Raw genomic sequence first — 23,931 nt, 5'->3', positions numbered from 1 at the left:
ATCGAATTCCTGGGTTTCATTGTAACCAAAGACGGAGCAACATCCGACCCCAAAAAAGTTAAAGCCATTCAGGAATTCCCTGAACCAAAGAATGTCTACAGCGTTAGGTCCTTCTTGGGGTTAGCCAACTACTATATGGTCTTTATTAAGGACTTTGCCGCTATAGCGCGTCCGATATCGGACATACTTAAAGGGGAAAATGGTTCAGTTAATAGGCACGTATCAAAGAAAATCCCTGTTGAATTTAATGAAGTTCAACGCGATGCATTTCACCGTCTGCGGAGTATTTTGGCATCAGAAGACGTCATGTTAATGTATCCAGACTTCCAGAAACCGTTCGATTTAACCACTGATGCTTCGGCTAGTGGAATTGGCGCGGTTCTTTCCCAAGGCAATAGGCCAATAACAATGATTTCTCGCGCCTTAAAACAGGCCGAACAAAACTATGCCACTAACGAAAGAGAATTGCTGGCCATTGTGTGGGCTTTAGGCATATTGAAGAACTTTCTGTACGGTTCTAGGGAAATTAACATTTTCACGGACCACCAGCCGCTCACGTTCGCTGTGTCGGACAAGAACACGAATTCCAAGATTAAAAGATGGAAATCTTACATTGACCAGCACAATGCCAAAATGTTTTATAAACCGGGCAAAGAGAATCTGGTGGCGGATGCCCTTTCAAGGCAAAACATTAATGCTCTGGAAGATGGGCCCCGTTCGGACGCTGCAACCGTTCACAGCGAACTTTCCCTGACCTACACGGTCGAGACAACAGACAAACCTTTGAATTGCTTTAGGAACCAGATTGTCCTAGAGGAATCGCGTTTTCCGCTAAAGCGAAACTTGTTGCTGTTTCGCAGCAAAACACGCCACTTGATCAGTTACACTGACAAGAGCACAATTCTCAAAACCCTCAAAGAAGTTGTGAATTCTGGAGTCGTTAATGCAATACATTGCGATCTTCCCACGTTGGCAAGTTTCCAAGTTTCAAACGGCCAGGTGGAGCGCTTTCATAGCACCCTGACCGAAATTGCGAGATGCCTCAAGTTAGACAAGAAAATCAGCGACACTACAGAATTAATCTTAAAGGCTACGATAGAGTGCAACAAAGTTTGCAATCAGTAACCCTCGAGAAACCAATTGAGGTCGTTCATGCAGCAGCTTCTGATCGTCGCGGGAACGTCAAAAACAGGCTAATTAAGGCACAGCAAGACAATATCAAAAGGTGCAATGCATCCAGGCAAAACCACGTTTTCGAGGTAGGAGAAAAGGTGTTCCAGAAGAACAACAAGAGGCTAGGGAACAAGTAAACTCCCTTATGCTCAGAACAAAAGGTCGAAGCAGACCTGGGAACGTCTGTCCTCATTAAGGGGAGGGTGGTCCATAAGGACAACCTGAAATAAGTTTTCCTCCACAATTAGCTAGTAAGCCAACTCAGAGTTTAAACACCGTCTTATAATGTTCGTCCATTTCAGGTTTCCACTCACTTTGCTTGTGGCACTAGCAGCGGTAAATGCTCGGATCACCGACTTCTCGCATGCCAACTACATTCCGGTCTTAGACGGGGAAGTACTGGTGTTCCATCAAGATTTGCACGAAGCCTCGATTTCTTAGGCACTGCCTTGAAGGTTGTTGCTGGCACCCCTGATGCTTCAGATTTCTTAAGGATCCGCGTTACAGAGACGCAGTTGGTGGAGGCTAACTCCAAACAGATACTAATAAACTCCGAAACTCAAAAACAAATAAACAGACTAACGGACACTATCAATAAAATTATCAGTTCCCGCAAAGGCGATTTGGTTGACACTCCTCATTTATTCGAGACCCTGTTGGCAAGAAATAGAATACTGAACACAGAAATTCAAAATTTAGTACTCACCATAACGTTGGCAAAAGCAAGCATAGTAAATCCTACAATCCTTGATCATACCGATCTAAAATCACTTATCGAACAAGATACCCCAATAGTTAGCTTAATAGAAGCTTCTAAGATCAAGGTCCTTCAGTCCGAGAATATTATCCACATATTAATAGCCTACCCTAAAGTTGAGTTTAGGTGCCAAAAGGTCTCCGTCTACCCCGTTTCACACCAACAAACCATTCTGCGACTCGACGAAGACACGTTGGCGGAATGCGAAAAGGATACCTTTGCAGTTACTGGATGCACCGTAACTACGCATAACACCTTCTGCGAACGAGCACGGCGCGAAACCTGTGCTAGCTCCCTTCACGCGGGAAACATCGCCAACTGCCACACTCAACCTAGCCACCTGAAAGCGTAGTTAACAACTAAGCATAAATATATTGCCCTAGCAACTAAGTAGCTTCGTATTAACAACAATGACGCGCCAGAACTGAGTTCAGCGCTCTGCGCTAAGAACGGCCAGCAGCGGTAAGCTGACACTGCATGGAATGCTGAGTCGGCTTGCCGACCATGCTTTGATGGCGTGATGCATTGAGGCTTACGGTATTTGTATAATTTGCTTGTCCCCTAGTTTTAGTTTTATATGAGGCACACAACACATAAGTCGCTGAAATAAATATACTGCTCCGGCATTGCCGATAAAACATATCTTTCGTTATTGTCTGAGCCCAAGGCCAGCAATAGAAGCCAACTTCAAAACATAATCTTCAGTAATATTACTGGATCAAGGATAACTATATTTGGATCAAGGGCAGCGCGGGATCAACGCAACTTACCCAAGATAACATTGTGTTACATCACAGAACATACATCAATTGATAACTTATATATATATAAATATATAATATAACCGCTCTGCGTGGCGGCATACAGAATCATATTAAACAAACGCAAAGCTGAAATATATATAATAGCAGCAAGCCCCCGGTTTGGGAAAACGCGAGCAGACTAGCAAGAGAGCTAGATTTCCTCACAGAAGAGGCAATGCGATTAAAAACGCAAAAAACACCGTCTCCTCAATATGTTAAAACAATTAATATTCACACAAAACTTCCACAGCCAGAGAAAAAACAGCTGCCCACACCAACAAAGAAGTGCCCTGACGACTGCGCTGGACCTGTTGTGGGCGTCGAGGTAAAGTACAATCCATAAAGTTGTACCACCTATTAGAGAGGAGGTCACTGCGTTGTTCGAAGTAGGATTATATAATAGACCCTAAAAAAAAGCGAGTTAAAATGCAAGAATTTCGCATCGACGTGGAAAGGGCTTGCCCTTTCTCTATTTCATATTAGCCGTGCCTTCAAAAGGGTAGAAATGCCTCAGCATTTAGAAAAAATTGAATTTGTGCGCAGTTTTGCTTGTCGGACAAATACACACACACACACATTGAAACGATCCCTACACATAGAGAGAGCATTGAGAGCTGAGAGTAAGTGCGAGCGAGATAAAAGTTAACAGCGTTGCCGTTCTATCGCACAAATCATATGGAAGAGAGTGCGCCAAGCACTTTCCTGTAGAGTAAGCGGTTCAAAAATACATCATATGTATATCTTACTCCCTTACTCGCGAGTTTGGACCAGATGCCACAGATACATTTTGTGTCAACTTCTGGTACTCATGTCTAGTCTATATGTTGTTTGGTTAGTGGTATTTGTAAGCACGCCTCATAAATTAAACAAGTAAAAGATTCTAGTCGGGAGCTCCCGGCTGGGGGAAACCCTGAACCCTCTTCTTCCAACATCAAATGCATATTCTATTCTGTTTTAGAAGCTATATGTAAAGTTTGGTGACTCTAGCTCTTATTATTTACTAAAATTGCCCAAAAAACAGGATATCGATATCGAATTTAATCGATTGCTTGGAAACAGATTAAGTTATCGATTATCGAAAACAAACTCGATCTGCGCAGGCACTAGGAGCTCCTACATCTAAAATTTTAAGTCTATTTCGTTCTCTTTTAAGTCGCTTTTATAGGCTCTGAGATACTTGCGTTATACATACGGACAGACGGACGGACGGTCAGACAGACAGACGGACATGGCTAGATCGACTCGGCTATTGGTGCTGATCAAGAATATATATACTTTATGGGGTCGAAGATGCTTCCTTTTGCGTTACATACATTTGGATTTTGCACAAATACAATATACCCTTATACCCATTTAAAAAAAAAATGTTAAGTACAAAAATATATAATAAATAAAACTATGACAGGAATCAATAATTCGTTAGCTTCATTAGGTGTGTGATAAATAATGTACATTCTGCGTTACACTTCGCACGCAATTAGTCACGATTGAAGGCGAGATTGATCAGGTATATAGAGAGAATCCAAACTTTCGTATGTGACATACAAGTTTTGCAGAGGCATAGGGAATTCATACGAGTATATGAATTCGAAGATGAATATGTTGAAACATACGGAACAACAACAAGCCCACTGTTCTTATGTTCTAAGATAGAATAGTCTTGTCAACTCTACCATACGTAATCATAAAAAACCATTGTAGAGCATCCCACTCTAGGGCCAACATTCATTCTTCTAATACTTCTACACAGGTAGATAAAAAGAGAGGCATATATGTATAGCTAAAAAACATATAATATGGGTGGAAAACAATCAAAGGCAGCTGATAACACTGCCAATGTAGTTAACGTGGTAGAAGTTGTAAACACCACTCCCAATGTAAAAATCACTGAGAAAGCGTTACATGAGTCGAGCCAACGACTTAGCCAAGGTCTAACCAGCTGCTTAAATATACATAAAATCACCCTATTTAAGGACCCATTGACACTATTATTGTTCGTTTGCACAGATAAATTAAAAATGCAAATAAATGGAATTGACGCAGATCGTTACCATTCTTAGGGAACAACGTGAGGAGTTTAATAAATCTTTCAAGTGCCTAAACAAAAGCGCACCTGTCTCTAACGAGATAAAGTTAAAACACGTTAAAACTCTTGTAAATTCCTACAATATCAGCCGTCAACTTATATGTGACAATGAACAAAACTAAAAGATTTGCATTTAACACAGACAGTTGACGTGTTAATCGCGTAAAAAGAAAACATTAGACGAATTTCGGAAAGGCATAATCTAACAATATTCCTTCCAAACTCTCTTAACACTTCAGCGTCATTTGACGAGAAACAAATTTCGTTGCATGATGATATTAAACTATCAGACTCTGAAATAAATACCCATTCAATTGACAACACAATGGCCCAAACTATAAACTATAAGCTATAAGTTGTCTCATCGCTCTTACCAGAGTTTGATGGCAAGGCAGAAAACTTCCAAAGCTTCAAAGAAGCTTTGAGTCTTATAGACTCACTAAAAAAAGATCATGAAGCAACAGCTATCAGTCTTATAAAGACAATACTAAAAGGCCATGCACGAAATTTGATAAGCGAAGAAAAAACAATCGCCGAAATAATTTCAAAATTATCAAGAACGGTAAGAGGAAAATCAGTTGAAGTATTATCAGCTAAACTCGTAAGCCTACAGCAAAATAGCAGAGCTGCCAACACTTATGCACAAGAAGTTGAGCAACTGGCAAAAGCTCTGGCAGGGGTTATATTAATGTTGGCTTAAACTCAGATTTAGCCACCAAATACAGCATAGCCCAAGCTGTAAAAGCCATTGCCAAGAGCTGCGCTATAGATAAGGTTAAACTTATCATGCAGGCAGGCACATTTCATAACATGAATGACGCCATATCAAAGTTTGTCAATAGTCCCAAAGAAGCAAGCGGACAAACTAATACTGTTCTTTATTACCAAAATAACTCTCATCGTGGAGGAAACCGTGGTAGAGGTAATTATAGAAGCGGACCATACAATAGAGGCGGCTACAATAATAACAATAGAGGACAAGGTCAAAATAGAGGAAACTCTAGAGCCCGTGGCAACTCGAAACGAGGACACAACAATAATGTCTGAGTTACTCAGACTAACTCAGAAAACCAACAAAACCCTTCAGATATGCAACAAGAAACACCAAAGTAAACACAGTCAATCTAAACCTCAGTATCTTCATTAATTTAAATAACGAAAAAACAGGTAAAGCACTGACCCTATTGTTAGATACTGGTGCAGACATATCACTATTTAAAGAACATTTTGATGCAGTTGAAAACATTAATTTAAACATAATTAACTCAAATATCTGGCATCGGGGAAGGCTCATTTTTTTCTAAAGGTTTAGCATTCGTAGAATTATCTACCGGAAAATATGTCAAATTATGTCATCACGACTTTCACATAGTCGGACACGATTTCCCGATGGCAATATTGGTATAGACTTCTTTAAAAAGAATAATTGCCAATTTGATTTCACACAAACATGTGATTCTCTAATACTTCGGCCCAATAATTTAAATTATCCAATAAAACTACCAACAACTCACACTTCTGATACTAATGCCACAATACTTCCAACTCGTTCTAATGTAGTCCGTCAAATCAATATTGTTTTGACAGGAAACAATATTTTCATTCCAAATCAAGAAATTTATAAAGGAATATTCATTGGAAATACTATTTCCAATATTCAACAAACATTTGTCCGAAAAAGAGGCAATAATGTCTACATTCCATGATGATCCTATTCAAGGTGGTTAACTAGCCATTTCAAAAACGGTAACAAAAATAAAATGACATTACTATTGGAAAAATATAACACGTCATATAACAAAGTACGTGCGTAAATGTCCGAAATATTAAGAAGCTAAAACAACAAAGCACACTAAGACACCTACCTAACAAAATATCTAATTGCCATTCTGGTCCCAAATAAAAATGTAAACACTGTCGCTAAAGCTATTTTTGAACCTGTTATTCTGAAGTACGGTCCAATGAAGACGTTCATCACGCATATGGGAACAGAAAATAAGAATTCAATCTTATATGACTTGTGCAAATATCAAAATATTAATAATACAACATCTACAGCACACCACCACCAAAAAGTCGAAAGAAGTCATACAACTTTTAACGGATACATACGATTATACATATCATTTGATAAAACTAATTGGGACGTATGGTTTTAATATTTCGTTTACTGTTTCAACACGACCCCCTCTATGGCACATACTTATTGTCCATACGAGCTAGTATTTGGTAAAACATTTAACCTGCCAAAACATTTTAATAGCAAAGATAGTATAGAACCACTTTGTAATATAGATGATTACGCTAAGGAATCGAAATATAGACATATAAAAGAGTTAGGATAATGCTTGAACAGCTCAAAGAGAAAAAAACTCTTACATGACAAGAAAGGCGTAAACTTTGAATTAAAATAAGGAGATAAAGTTTTATTAACAAACGAAAGAGGTCATAAGCTAGACCATATAAGGTCACATGTATAGAAGATAGAGATGATATAGTAATATCAGATAATAAAAACAGAAAACAGAAAAAATGTACATAAGGATGGTTTAAAAATTTTTAATACATAATAATTTTTGTAGTATGGCCATACAAACACAAAAAAAATCAAGTAAGAGGTTCTAATCGGGAGCACCTACATCTAAAATTTCAAGTCTCTAGCTCTTGTTCTAGCTAGGTTCTGAGATCCTTGCGTTCATACATACGGACGGACGGACAGACAGACGGACATAGCTAGATCGACTTGGTTATTGATGCTGATTAAGAATATATATACTTTATGGGTCGGAGATACTTTCTTTCATTTTTATTTAGATTTTGCACAAATACAATATACCCTTATACGCATCTTTAATGGGTTCAGGGTATAAAAAAAGAATACAAACACAAAAAAAAAAAATTGAAAACCATATAAATATATTTTTTAGATAAGACATTTATCACTTACAAACTTTCACACTGTAACACTTTGCTGCAGTGCTTACATGTGTATATTTCAAGTGCATACGAAATATGACCGGACATATATGGGTGTAGGCAACAACGCAGCGTCAGCGTTTCCCACGCAAGCCAGCTGCGCACCACAATACATAAGTGCACATAACATACTCTCTTTCAGCGCGGCTCTCAATGCTGCACACATATATATATAGGTATATAATATAACCGCTCCGCTGCCGGCGTCGCTGGCAGCGCAGCTCGCGCGGTCTTAGCTAAGAAATAGCTAAGTAAAGATTGTAAGAATTATTCATTATTAAAAAATCAAAGACAAAACAAGAAAGTTTGCATTAGAGCAGACGCTCCAATGAATAAGACAATTCATTTATAAAATATTTTCTACACTCTGGCTGCCGGTTAGCAGCTCAAGAGCTGTAATATAGGTACTTTTAAATCTTCTATGGTTCGTGATTGAATTGGCTGGATTACAGCGGATTTCGAAAATTTGTCAATGCATGTTGGAAAAATTGCTTGTCTACTGAGAAAATATCCACATGTAACATTTCCCCTGCGTGTGAGGGAATCGGAGTCTCTCCGAATTTCTGTTTTCTAGGATGTCTATCATATTTTGCCTTCGCGCAAACCTTACAGTTCAGCACGATTTTATTGGCAATCTTAGTCATTTCTGGGAAATAATATTCCTCCAGGACTTGTTTAACATTTTCTTGGGCTGCCCTATGAGCCCTGTTGTGCTCTGTGAGGAGGATTTCTCTCCGCTTGCTAACACTGAAAATATCCGGGTTTTGCAGTGCCAGAATTTGGTCTTCGGGAATTTCCGAAGCAACTCGTCTTGCACCAGCGTTAAAGTGTGCAAATCACACAGTAGTGCATTTATCGTATTAAGTTTGACTATTACCCATAACTCCTCAAGCAGGGATTCTTTGCAGGTGTTATTTAAGGTGTATCGCCTACTATGTGGTTGTGGAAACAATTCAATGGTTTTGCCGTAGATTTAATTGTGTACGTCAGGGAAAGCTCACTGTGAACCGTGGTCATGAATGATGCATTATCTTGGTGGCGCAAAGCGTTTAGCTGTGGCCTGGACAAGGCGTCAGCGACCTGATTTTCCTTGCCCGGCTTGTAGAATATGCGTGCGTTAGATTTGTCAATGCACGTCTTCCATCGTTTGATTTTAGCGGTGGGGTTAGCTTCGGACACGGCGAAGCCCAGAGGCTGATGGTCTGTGAAGATGTTAAGATTTTTCACCCCCTATAAATAGTGGCACAGTTTGCCAAGGGTCCACACGATATCCAGTAGTTCTCTTTCGTTTGTAGCATAATTAATCTCTGTACTTTTCAGTGTCTTGAAGATCATCCTATACCATATCCCGAAGCGTCTGTCGTTAGGTCAAACGGCTTCTTGGAATCGGGAAATCGGAGCATGACACCCTCAGACGCCAGAATGCTTCGCAGTTTTTGAAATGTGCCGCGTTGGAGCTCAGAGAAGTCGACCTGAATTTTTCTAGATCTATGTCTGCTGACTGACCAATTTTCACCCTTTAGGATGATTGAAATGGGTTTTGCTATTGTTCCAAAACTTTTATTAAGCACCTGAAATAGCTAGCGCGTCCTAGAAATGATCTTCCTTCGAAAACCGTCCTGGGCTCTGGGAATTTCTGTATGGCCTTAACTTTCTCTGCGTCGGTTGCAGCACCATTGCAAGTGACCATAAATCTAAGGAAATGTACGCTTTTCTTAAAAAATTGTAACTTTTCCTTAGATACTCTCATGTTTGCTTCATACAAACTTTTCAATACCCAATCAACATGTTTTACTTGAGATTCTTGATCATTTGAAAAAACGACGACAACTACAAAAACAGCACGATTTGCCGATTTGCTCTCGCAATATATCGTCAATCTCTCTTTGAAAAAAGCTGGCTGCATTTTTTACGATAAAGGGAAGTCGGCGGAACTCATACTTGCCTCCATTCACTGTGAGAGAGGTTTTTTCTCTGTCACGTTCTGAAAGCGTGATCTGATGGTAGCCAGATTTCAGGTCTTAGGTCAAAAAGTATTGGGATTCACCTAGATTTTCCAAATTCATGGAAATATTGGGCATGGGATACCTATCTGGAATGCTTTTTTCATTAAGTTTACGAAAGTCCTTTACAAGGCGCATGTTTCGAATACCCAATTCATCCGTGCCCTTTTAATCAACCACCCAAATGGGGTTGTTCAAATGATTTTGAATCTCTTTGTCCACAAATTCAGCTGCGCCCATGGGATATGCGTACAACTTGGCATAGATAGATTCCTCATTTGAAGTCCTTATGGTGACTACTACAGAGGTGTTGTAAGGCAGAGTTTCACCAGCGACTGCAAAAGTCTTTTCCCTACCCTGTAACATTTTTAAGAATTTATCTCAGCGCAATCTACGTTAGTAAAATTGACGTTGTCGCACTTATGGTACAGTATCGGTTCTGATTGATTACCGAAGCTGTGTTGGCTAGTGATTAGACAAAGTTGCGCTCCAACTTGTGTTAACAGGTCGTCGCCTATGATCTCGTCGAATGTTGAAATGAAGAACGTTGCTTTCTGACCAAATATTGATTTAAACCGTTTCAGTGCTATTTTGGTAGTGCCATGGATTGAGTAGATTGTGAATGGCTTATCGACCGAATGTAGTTTAACGTCGCGCCCATGTCGATAAGAATTCGCATGTGTCCCCGCTACTTCTCGCCTGATGAAAGGCAGCAGGGACTCACCCCTTACAAATGTATGGCGTCGGAATCTCCATCTGATTCATCAGTTATTTGCGCTTCACCGGCCCAACAGCAGTTTCATACTCCTTGGGATCCATTTCTTGACCCTGAATAGTATAAGTCATTCTCTGACGCCTCTGACCAGTTGATCGGTAAGAAGTGTTTGTTTGCTTATAAGCCTGAGGATTACTCGAGTTGACGTAAGCCGGAGTTTGTGGCGGCATTAAGCATTTGGACACTAAAGGGTCAACTTCCATTGGTTCACGTGCGTTGCTGTTGTTTTCGACCTTACCAGTCCACTGACAGGGCTGACCCTGTGGTTTTGGCTGTTTATTGAAATGGAGGTTTTTTGTGCTGCTATTGACCTTGCCCTATCGCGTTTGTCCTGCGTTCCCTATCTTCCTGGCTTCGCGTAAAAAGCATATCTTTCGTGGTTCGACTCGACCTCTTGGGTGAGAGCCAGAGCCAAAAGTAAGTCTTTGGGTCTTACCGCAAAAAATACATTTGTTAGATAGCCCTGATATGAATACCCGCAACGCATCAACGCAGAATTTTTTACACTGGCCTTTTGCCATACTTGATTCGTATGAAATTTTGACCTTATTAGTTAATAACGTCACCTCCTTTTCGACCTCGTCGTAGTATTGTATCAAGGACAGGCTACCCTGCCTAAGAGTGCCTAACTCTTGCTTGATGGCGTGTATTGGTTGTTTATCGCTATACGTGAAGTCGAGGCAATTTATTATCTCATCGAAATTTAATACTTTGCTGCCGTCGCAGCTTGTCGCCAAGAAACAATGGCTTCTTGTGCCCCTTTAAATTCAGGCAGACATTTGCCCGAATACAGCGGCTCATCGCAACGAACATTGTCTGTGACTTAAACTTGTTCGAAAACTTCTAAGGGAGGGGGAGTAATTGCCGTAATTGCTACCATTTTTATTAGTTCAGCAATTTGGCTCTCTAAGCTTTCCCTTAGGGACTTGGACTTGCATTGTAAGCTTCTGCCAACGCTTGCAACGAAGTTGAGACCGCCGACTCTACTAAAGCTTTAATTAGTTGGCGATCCATGTTTGGTTTGTTTATCAAAACTGGGATTCTACCAAGGTTGTCATCTAAGCCCTCTGAGTCTGATTTTTTTGGCTTGGGCTATTCTCGGAATGCCCTATTCATGGATCGCTGTGTAGCAGAGTCAAACCACCAATCAACCGAAAAATCAATAAAATTGTCAAGATGTTAGCAAAACTGAATGGCACACAGAACACAACATTCTTATATTCAAATTTATTGTTATAAGTCACTTACATTGTCTTTATTTGGGACGTCTCTAATTGATTTATGATCTATTCGATGGCACTGCCACTCCCTCGCTGCAGTCAAGATTGAATTTCAAGTCGGTGCCCAGTCTACCGCGCTATTCTGGTGACACACCGCTGTCCGAGGAGCTCCTGTGGCCTCGGCGAACAAATAATTAATTATTGTGCTTTAACACACACGCACACTGACCAAGTTGACGTAGGTAAAGAGAGCGGAATTGATTAAGTGGCATTTATTAGTTGGCCGTTTGGCAATTATCTATTACGGTGACGTCTGGGTGCCGGAGTACCGACGTGTTGAACTAGCTACGTTTTTTCAGAACTGATTTCACATTATTAAAATTCCTAAGTGCTAAATATAAAATATGACAATTTGACAATTCATAAAAGTATGCAGCAAGTCGTGGTCAATATCGGATATTGCACAACATAGGTATCCGATTACCGCCGTTGCCCGCTGCAGCATTGTGCGTGCAAGAGTTAGTTAACTTATATATGGTCGAAAATGGGTTATTGCCCAGTGGATTGCTGACAACTATTGATCGATTGGACATTTATTGCTTTCTCCTCTTGTAAATGAACGAGAGGCATAAGTCAGGCCAATTATATACGTTTAAGTTAAAACTGCTCCGCAGGATAGTTTACTGGTACCTGTAATGATGCAAAATGCTTCGCCAAAATCTGGGTACTTTAGTAAAGGTATTTGACAGGGTATTTTGGCATTCCTTGGATTACTCAAACTATACAGTCTTTTTACATAAAATTGTTATGTGACGTGAATAATCTGTAAAGTTTTCTGTAAAACGTATGTAATAATTGCAAAACGCAACGAAACTTTTAGCGCTATCAGCGTCCGTAGGGACTGGATATTTTTCAGTGACATTATATTTTTTGTCATCTGGCAAAATACCTTGATCAGTACACTTACGAACTAGAAAAGTAACCTTGTGCATGAAGAATGCACATTTTTCTGGATGTAATTAAAGGTTGAGTTGCCTACACAAGTTAAAAACGTTTGTTAAGTTTTTGATCATGTGGTTTTCGGAACAACCAATAACTATTAAGTCATCCATGTACATGAAGGCTTGTGAAGGTTCTAATTCAGAAAAAGCGATGGTCATTTTTTTTTGAAAATAATTAATTTTAGACCAATTGGTAATCGATATATGGAAACCGGACATTAAATCTAAGCACGAGAAATATTTTGCTCTGCCTAGTTGTTCAATAACATCATCTATTCTTGTGTAAATACTAATATTAAATACTAATAATGTAAATACTAGAAATAAGCCAATGTTATAAAATACCATAAGTCTATCGATGTAATGAAAACATATCGATGCCCATGTCATCGCAAGAAGGTACTTTTTGAATTGACATGGTGCGGTCGAGACATAAGTGTTGACAACCAAAAAATAAAGAATTGTGAAATAAAACCAAAAGAACGGAGTTTTACATCTCAGGTGTAGGTAGACCCCGAGTTCGTTGAAATCCTGCAAATAATTAAATATTGTAAAATAATTCGAAAAAGAAAAAACGAACTTAGTGCCATATTGGACAGCAACGTCTTGCATTTTAAAAACAATACTCCGGTTCAGCAATTGCGGAAAGCAGAGTATCGTGTCGTTAACGAAATTGAAGCGTCCAAGTGCGTATTGAAAGCAGCAGCAATCGTTGATGCTGGCTCTTGGTTGCGCAGTGATGATATTTGCGACGCCGCTGAGTTGGCGCCATCCTGTGACAAAATTCAAGACACCGCCGTGTCGGTACCAGCCTGTGACCAAATTCATGACGCCACCGAGGTGGCGCCAACAAATCGCGAAATTTGTGGAAGCAACAAAATAGCGGATAGCTTGTTGCAAATCGAAGCCGCTGTACATAACATTCCTGAACCAAGCATATACGCAGCAGAGATGCAATATCTAGAGCAAATGAAAAAACTGCTTGCAGCTCGTAAGCGTGTTGCAGATCTAGAAACGGCAATGAGGAAAATTGATATCGCTGCAATGCCGAAAGTTGTGCTCAGCATGGGTGATATAGAAGCATTAGTACGTAAATTTTCGGGCGATGACAATTACCCTGTTCGAATCTGGATACGCGATTTGAGCAAGTCATGGATGCATATAATATTTCGACAATGCAATGTTTTCTGTATGCCGAGTGGTTGCTGTATGGGTCAGCACAACTCTACATTAACGCTGGAATCTTAAACTGGAACGATCTGAAAGAGGAGTTGATCCATATCTTTCAGCAGTAAGTAACGGCGTGGGATGTGGGAAAATAGCATTAGTCACGCAAAATTGCCAAAGACGAGAGTGCCCTGTAGTACTTCGTAGCGATGTGCAGAATAGCAATGCTGGCAGCGGATTAAAGGCATGGCATGGCTCCAAATGAACCCAATGAGAGCGTATCCAGTGCCTCAAAACCTTAAAAGTTTTCACTCATGTTTGGGATTTTTCTTGTACTTTCCAAGATTAAGTTATCATTTGCTAGCTTAGCCCGACCCTTAAGAGATTTGTTGATTCAAGGGGGTCCGTTTCCACTTGACACATTACAATTGTTCCGCGTTTAATACGTTAAAAACTACTTTTGGCAAACCCACCGGTATTGGCAATTTTCAGCCCAAATAGGGAAATGGAACTGCATACAGATGCAAGTACTCGTGTTTTTGGGGCCATATTGATGCAACGGCAAGATGATGCCAAAATGTACCCTGTAATTTTTTATTCGGGCAAGACCACAGCAGCAGAATCTAAATATCATAACTTCGAGTTGGAAACCCTTGCCATTATTTATGTATTGCGCCGTTTTAATGTATACCTAGAGCATGGAGCATAGTGCTTTTAAAATAACAATAGATTGTAATTCTTTGGTACAGACGCTTAGCCGAAAAGCTATTAATCCACGAATTGCTCGTTGGTCACTCTAATTGGAAAATTAGCAACATGTCGCATGTAGGCAACCTGAGTAGACAGACAGAATTAGTGGACATAGCGAGTAATAATAACTGTAGTGAGAACCGTTGTGAAAACCATAGCGATAGTTTTAGTGAGAAGCATAGTGATAGTTGTAGTGAACATTATAGTGACTGCCGTAGTGAAAATCATAGTGATAACCGTAGTGAAAACCATAGGGAAAATCGAACAACGAAGCGTAGACAAGACAACCATAGAAAGGTCTGCAAGAGGAAAATAAAGGGTCCGATATTTTGTAGAGCAAAGTGTAGTGTGTATATGCTTTAAAAGAACAACCTATATAAAGTATGCGGCACTTTGTCACGTACAATAACAATTATACATTACTCAAACCCAGAGCCACTTTATATATTGGCTCTGGCATGAGCCAGATATGAATATGAATTACGCAGCGCAGGTCACTAGCCTCTCTATGCTTAGACTGCACTTCTATGCTTACGCTGTATCCATAGGCTAAGTGCATTATATTGACCCTAAATAAATTCATTCGATTTCAATAACCAAACAAGCACTGACGTACTGTATTAACACAAATATTACATGGCGACCGCGACATGGTCACGATTCCCTGCCTGGAGGGAGTAGAATAAAAATACAAGAGGATAAATAAATCCCTACCTGGAATAAGTAGAACACAAAGACAAGAGGAAACATAAATCCCAGCCTGGAGTCAGATGACGAGGATCGTGGATCAGAAAACTACACATTACTGAGTGAGAAAACTAAAATAAATAAAATAGCTTACATTAAGTGATTACTATACGCAAAATCACCACCACCTGCTTGGGCAACATCCCAAAAGTTACAGGCAGAATTAGATTTCCTAGAATCTAGTCTAATAAAAAAGAATTCCATTGACACAACTCACCACATTATTAGTTATATATGTAAGAAATAAGTAATAATACCACCACCGCCGTCTAAGATCCCAAAGATGAAACAAACACGTACTAACGACTGCCCTGGACCGCTCTTCAATGGAGCATGCCACTAAACGTGCACGACGAATACGACCTGTGCGGTGACCGGCACCGGCCCCGCCTGCCAATCAATAAGCAGCCAATCAATAAGCGCGAAGGGCACACCGCCACTTGCGTCAACGAGGGAGCATCAGCTTGCCACATCCGGCGACGTCTAGCTGATGCAGCGGACGAGCAACAGATGCAGCATAACCATACTTATTATTTTAATTATAAACATAAAAATTATTGTAAAATTGAGCAGAATCTTTTCTGTCCGATTAGAAGCATAGCCCATAAATCTATGCGAAACGATAGGTAGGATCCTGTAAAACCCATAATTATCCTATGTATGAGGATAATAAAATAAGTAAAACCAAATTTCAATCGCAAAATAAGCCATATATATATGGCATAAGATCATCAATACAGTTAGAAAACAGACCCAAAATGGGCTGAGTAGATACCAAGACAGTGGACTCCACCGCTAATATTATAAATAAAGTTGAAGTCGACACTCCAGATCAAATACTAATTAAAACATTGTTAATTATAATAGTAATTATAATGTGCATAAATTTGTTTTATACAATTTACAAGCTGCACAACAAATGTTTAAGCAAGTAAGAGGTTCTAGTCGGGAGCTCCCGACTAGGGGATACCCTGAAGCAACATATCATGTTTGGTGACTCTAGTTCTTATTATTTACCAAAATTGCCCAAAAAACAGGATATCGATATCGATTCTTATCGATTGGAGTAAGCTATCGATTATCGGAAACAAACTTGATCTGCGCGGGCACTAGGAGCACCTACATCTAAAATTTCAAGTCTCTAGCTCTTATATGTTCTGAGATCCTTGCGTTTATACATGCGGGCAGACGGACAGACAGACAGACTGACTGATCAAGAATATATATACTTTATGGGGTCGGAGATGCTTCCTTCCGCCTGTTACATACATTTGGATTTTGCACAAATACAATATACCCTTATACCCATTTTTAATGGGTTCAGGGTATAAAAGGAAATACTTAAGCAGGGCTAATGATCTGGACAAAATATAAAAATGTACTAGAAATATAAAATTTAAATATGTATACAATGAGATATGAAACGAAGAATTACAACAATGAAATTTAACTAAAAATGAAATATATATATATAAAAAAAAATAGGAATAATAAGAAGATTCTTAAAAATGGACACAATAGAAGCAATTAGAGAGGTCTATGTTAGAGATATCTATTTCAATGAAATAATTCAACAATTGGTCTCAACGACCGCAGTAAGCATAAATAAATTAGAAACTTCATATATGGATACATTTCATTTGGATTTCTCACCGTTATTCCATTGTACAAAAACATAAAAAGGGATAGTATTGACAACCCTCCCGGGTATACAAGTAAGGTTGATCATTAGAGAGCATCCAATACTATGAAGAACACTAGACTTCATAGTATTTAAAAAACCAACAATATAATGAATAAAATTATTCATCAAACAAATTCCCATAAATGGAATGGCACCAAATAGCTGAAAAAATAAAGCTGCATAGATCGAATTATGACAAATCATATAAGTGCCTAAATAAGAGCGCACCAGTTTAGAAACCAAGCATAATTAAACACACTGAGATTCTTGTATATGAATACAATGAAATAAGGAGTTTAATTAAGGAGTGTCAGCATAAACTCACAAGCTTACACAGAGTCCAAACTTCCAAACTTCAGACATTTTACAATGTCTAAGCGGTAATCTGCTAAGCTTAAACGAAAAATACAATCTCCAGCTTTATTTACCACCGACGTTAAACACGCCGATTACATTTAATAAGTCACTCTTGACAAACTCAAATGAAAACGACCAAATAGAAGACATACAGACAGTTGTAGAGTTTTTAAAATTAGCCTCGTCACTCTTACCAGAGTTCGATGGAAAGGCCGAAAACCTTCAAAGTTATTTGGATGCATTGAATCTAATAGATTTATTAAAAGGCACCCACGAACTAACTGCAGTAAGTATAATAAAGACTCAACTGAAGGGCCACGCTAGAAATTTGATAAGTAATGAGCGGACAATTCTTGCCATTATAAAGCAATTATCCAAAGCAGTACAAGGATAATCTGTAGACGTCATATCTGCAAAACTTCTTAATCTGCAGCAAAAGAACAAAACGGCTAATCAAGACACCCAAGAGGTGGAAAAATTGAAGGTACGTATATCCGTGATGGTTTAGGCCCGGATCTAGCTAACAAATACAGTTTAACCTTAGCTGTAAAGGCCATGACGCAAACTTGCGCAATTGACAAAGTGAAACTGATCATGCAAGCAGGCACATTCAATACCATAAATGATGCCACTTCAAAATTTGTCAACAATTATACGGAAGCAACAGGCCAGGCAGAGGTAATTATCAGAGCAACGGTCCCAGGAACAATAACCAAAGTTATAACATAAATTATAATAGGGCAGAAGGCCAAAATAGAGGAAACTCTAAAGGCCGTGGCAACTCGAATCGAGGCCACAACAATAATGTCCTAGTTACTCAGACTAACTCGGAAAACCAATAGAACCCTTAAGATATGCCACAAGACACACCAAAGTACGCACAGTCAATCTAAACCTCAGTATCGTACTAAAATAGAGTAACAGGATACCAGATCTAGAAATAAACAATATTTAAAAAAAAATAAACAAAAAAAATGAGTATCTTCATTAAGATAAATAACGAAAAAACAGGTAATGCATTTACCCTATTGTTAGATACTGGTGTAGACATATCACTATTAAAAGAACATGTTGATGCACTTGAAAACATTAATTTAAACATGTCAACTCATATATCTGGCATCGGGGAAGGCTCATTTTTTTCTAAAGGTTTAGCATGCGTAGAATTATCTACCGGAAAATATGTCATTCCACACGACTGTCCGACTATCGGACACGATTTCCCAATACCCAGAGATGGCAATATTGGTATAGACTTCTTTAAAGAGTATAATTGCCAATTTGATTTCACACAAACATGTGATACTTCGGCCACATAATTTAAATTATCCAACAAAACTACCAACAACTCACACTTGTGATACTGATGCCACTATACTTTCAGCTCGTTCTGAAGTAGTCCGTCAAATCAACATTGTTCTGACAGAAAACAATATTTTCATTCCAAATCAAGAAATTGATAGGGGAATATTCATTGGAAATACTATTTCCAACAATCAACAAACATTTCTTCGAATTTTAAATACAACAAATTCATTAAAAATAGTAAATCTTAACGACATTAAAGTACAAAAGCTAAGTGACTATGAAACAGTCCATGCAATCAGCAAAGAACGCTAACAAATAGTGATGAACAAAAAAAAAGACCATTCCCCCATTATTCAAAACACAACTAAAAGATCTCTGCACCGAGTATACAGACATATTTGGACTCGAACCGAATCCAAAATAACCAATAATTTTTATTAACAAAAACTAAGACTAAAAGATACTGAGCCAGTTTACATTAAGAACTACAGAACTCCTCATACTCATAAAGAGGAAGTTAATAATCAAACCAAAAACTTATCTCGGATAAAATTGTAGAACCGTCTGTATCGGAATATAACAGCCCTATATTTCTTGTCCCAAAAAAAGGGATTACCTGGTTCCGATACCAAGAGATAACGATTAGTTATAGACTATCGTCAAATTTACATAAAACTCTTGTTTGACAAATTTCCACTCCCAAGATTTGATGATATTCTTGACCAACTAGGCAGAGCAAAATATTTCTCATGCTTAGATTTAATGTCCGGTTTTCACTAAATATAATTAGAAGAAAATTATATAAATATAATGTCTTTTCCAACGAACAATGGCTCCTATCGTTTTACACGATTAGCATATGGTCTAAAAATAGTGCCTAATTCTTTTCAAAAAATGATGACCATCGCTTTTTCCGGATTAGAACCTTCACAAGCTTTCTTGTACATGGATGACTTGATCGTCATCGGTTGTTCCGAAAACCACATGATCGAAAACTTAACAAAAGTTTTTGACTTGTGTAGGCAACACAACCTTAAATTACATCCAGAGAAGTGACTTTTCTAGATCATATATGTACTGATCAAGGTATTTTTCCAGATGACAAAAAATATGGTGTCATTGAAAAATATCAAGTCCCTATGTACGCTGATAGCGCTAGAAGATTCGTTGCATTTTGCAATTATTACAGACGTTTTATAAAAAACTTTGCAGATTATTCACTTCACATTACAAGATTATGTAAAAAGACTGTAAAGTTTGAGTGGTCCGATGAATGCCAAAAAGCTTTAGAAAATTTAAAAAAATTAAGCCTACTTTACTAAAATACTCAGATCTTGGCAAAGAATTTTGCATCATAACATGCCAGTAAACTAGCTTGCGGAGCAGTTTTGACTCAAACGTATGGAGATAAACAATTGCCTGTTGCATATGCTTCTTGTTTATTTACAAAAGGAGAAAGCAATATAAGTACCTCCGAACAACAGTTGGTATCCACTAGGCAATAACGCATTTTCGACCATACATATATGGTCAACATTTCACAATTAAAGCAGACCAGAGACTATTGACATATCTGTTTTCAATGGTAAATCCAAGTTCAAAATTAACGAGAAGGAGACTAGATTTAGAAGAGTTTGAGTTCACTGTAGAATACCTTAAGCGAAAAGATCATTTTATGGCAGATGCGTTATGAAGAATAACCATCAAAAAATTAAAAAGTACTAACGCAAATGTCTTGAAAGTCACTACAAGACAACAAAGAAGACAAAATAAATCCTGCGCAGGAAATGAACAAAAAATTTTGCCAAGGCAAAATCTTGATAAAGGCTTCTGAGTCCCATGTATACGACGTCATTAAAAACGACGATATGCTAAAAATAGTAACCTTACACATAACTAATATGCTATGTATTTAAAACATGGTAAAAAGGTTGTTGCAAGAATTGAGATTAGGGACCTTTATGCTAATGGAACTATCGATTTAGGTCAATTTTTCCAATGGCTTGAAAAAGAAGCCGGTATATTGGGAATCAGCCAACTTTAAGTGGTACCGAGCGAAAGATCTTTGAAAACACTTTAATAGATACTTTCAATAATATGGGCAATATATATTTTAACAACTTAAGAGTAGCGCTACTCAGGCCGGTAACCCAAATAAATAAAGAAAAAGAAGCAATAATGTCTACATTCTATGATGAGATGGTTACAGAGGCTTTTCAAAACCGGTAGCAAAAATAAAATGACATTACTATTGGAAAGGTACGTGCGTAATTGTCCGAAATTTTAAAAAGCTAAAACAACAAAGCACACTAAGACACTTACCTAACAAAATATCTAATTGCCATTCTGACCCCAAATAAACATTTTTGAAGCTTTTATTCTGAAGTACGGTCCAATGGAGACGTTCATCACGCATATGGGAACAGAAAATAAGAATTCAATCATAAATGACTTGTGCAAATACCTAAAAATTAATAGAACGAGAAAGAAGGGCTATCTTTGACACGCCAAAGATCTAATACCTTTTCATAATGCTCATAGTGCTTTGCCCCTATCTAAGAAGTACCGGAAAAATAGTAAATGCCGATTTTGGTCAAGATATCTTGATAAACAAAATGTTTTTTCATACAAAAACTGAATTTTCGACCGATCGTTCCTATGGCAGCTATATGATATAGTGGTCAGATCCAGCTGGTTTTCACATATGTGCTGCGTGCAACAGAAAGAGGGAGTTCTGCAAAGTTTCATTAAGATAGCTTCAAAACTGAGGGACTAGTTCGCATAGAAACAGACAGACGGACAGACGGACATGGCTATATCGACTCGGCTGTTGATGCTGATTAAGAATATATATACTTTAGGAGATGTCGGAGATGTCTCCTTCTATGCGTTACACATTTCACGACAAAATTATAATACCCTCTGCAAGGGTATAAAAATACTAAATTGCATGATCAGCCAAAACAAAACACAAAATATATACTTATTTATAAACAAATTTTTTTTTTGTTTTAATCTTTATTACTTTAAAAAGAAAAATATACAATAAATTAAAAATAACTACATTATACTACGTTTTTTTCTAAAAGGGGAGGTGTAGTGTGTATATGCCTTACTAGAACACCCTATATAAACTATGTGGTACCTTGTCACATACAATCACAATTATACATTAAACAAGCCCAGAGCCACTTTATATATTGGCTCTTTCCCATATTACGCAGCGCAGGTTACTAGCCTCTATGTTTACGCTGCACTTCCCACGTTCCGTCTGAGCGCATTCAATGAGCAACATATATGCTCACTAACACAGGCATATGCAAGCTACTCACTCTCCCTCTCTCTGTAGCTGTTTACCAATAATAGCATAAGTATATACATGAATCCATAGGCTAAGTGCATTATATAGATTTGAAAAAAATGCATTCCATTTCAATAACCAAAAAACACTTAACACAAAAGTGATGTACTAGGCTTTGAATTAATAGATCGCGTCGTATATAAAATTGAAAGCAGTGGCTTGTGATTATATGCTCGAGCAAGTATGGAAGGCCAGCTGATCCGCCTAGCGCATGAAAAATTTGGCCATTTAGCAGCAGACAAGTGTTTTAATAATTTAAAAAAATCTTATTGGTTCCCTGCTTTGCGGAGTAAAGTAGAGAAATTTATCCGAAACTGTTTGCCATGCATATTGCATTCTGTTCCAAAAACCATACATAATAAGACACTTCATAGCATACCCAAACCTAGTGTAGAGTTCCATACTTTTAAAAATTTTGTAAAGCTTTTTCCAGTAAATGCGTTTAATAAATATTTTGAATATTACAGCTACCCGAAAATTATAATATCAGATCGTGGGACATAGAACATATTAAAGTAGCGACGGGAGCACCACAAGTTAATGTCCAAGTTGAGCGTGTTAGCCGGGTGGTAACACCTATGATGGGAAAACTGTCGGAACCAATTTCAAGCAGGCTGGCACAAATTAATGATTAGGGTAGAGTTCGCTATCAACAATGCGGTTCATGGTAGTACTCGATGCCGCTTGCCTCCGTTGATATATGGTTTATGGTCGTAATACTTTACACAACGGCAAATGTTCGGGGCGAATTTACACATTTTTTAATAATGTTCCTTTTTTGAAAGATGTGTGAAATGTGTTTTCTTATGGGGAAATGCAAAGGCAGCATTTCACACAATTTGCAAAAAAGTCACAGTTCCAGAAAAGTGTAAGAAATGTGTTCAGTGGACAGAGGCTATAAAAAATAATTTTAAAATTACCACTGTTTTTATACCCTGAACCCATTCAAAATGGGTATAAGGGTATATTGTATTTGTGCAAAATCCAAATGTATGTAACAGGCAGAAGGAAGTATCTCCGACCCCATAAAGTATATATATTCTTGATCAGCACTAATAGCCGAGTCGATCTAGCCATGTCCGCCTGTCCATCCGTCCGTCCGTCCGTATGTATGAACGCAAGGATCAAGTTAATAACCCAACTTTGATTACACACCAATTTAAGCCACAATTTGAATGCAATTGACTTTTTCAGAATACACAAATATTCTATGGTACAATAAGATATACTGTAGAAAATTTCATAAAGATCGATTAGGAAAAAAAAAACAAAGTTATATGCAACTGCGCAATTGAATGGGCAGCAGCTTTAAGAATTTCTATATACATGTACACACACACACATTCATACTCATCTGCTTCGCATTTTAACAGCATGGTAATTGCGACCTTTTTCTGTAATGATTTTTAATTTCTTTTTTTATCATACGTAGGTAATTATTTGTGTGGCTGCTGAGTAGAGGCATTGCAAGTGGTGCGGTCTGTCGCGAATTCGAGCCCTACCGGGGTAAATTTTTTTTTTTTTTTTGCTGGTGTGGCTGTTTAGTAGAGTCGACAGCAAGTAATGCGGTCAGTTGCGAGCTCGAACCCTGCCAAGGCAACTTTTTTTTGTTGATTTTTTTGGTGTTGGTGTTACTTGTTTTAAATTCGTTTAAAAAAAAGAACATATTAAACAATTTTTTATTACAGTATGAAGACGAGCTGGAAGGTCTCTGCAAAATGCCAAAAGCGGAGAAGAAATATTAGTCGTCAACTTCGTTGAGT

General features: G+C 38.2%; 1 protein-coding gene across 43 annotated transcripts in view; it reads left to right on the top strand.

Annotated features, from left to right (window-relative positions):
• The window catches only part of Ranbp16 (Ran-binding protein 16), a 230,827-nt gene that overhangs the window by 196,440 nt on the left and 10,456 nt on the right, over window positions 1-23,931 (top strand). For 2 of the 43 annotated variants that reach the window (XR_011417215.1, XR_011417210.1), the window contains one exon: window positions 1,476-23,674. The exons of the other annotated variants lie outside the window; for them this stretch is intronic. The gene's annotated coding sequence lies outside the window, so the exon portion shown is untranslated. The remainder of the gene's footprint in view (window positions 1-1,475; window positions 23,675-23,931) is intronic. 43 annotated transcript variants of the gene reach the window in all.

The sequence above is a fragment of the Drosophila virilis genome, unplaced genomic scaffold (assembly GCF_030788295.1).
Source record: "Drosophila virilis strain 15010-1051.87 unplaced genomic scaffold, Dvir_AGI_RSII-ME tig00001479, whole genome shotgun sequence".
In the NCBI taxonomy this organism is placed as follows: domain Eukaryota; kingdom Metazoa; phylum Arthropoda; class Insecta; order Diptera; family Drosophilidae; genus Drosophila; species Drosophila virilis.
The sequence above is the reverse complement of the archived record's forward strand: the minus strand, read 5'-3'. Positions and strand labels throughout refer to the sequence as shown.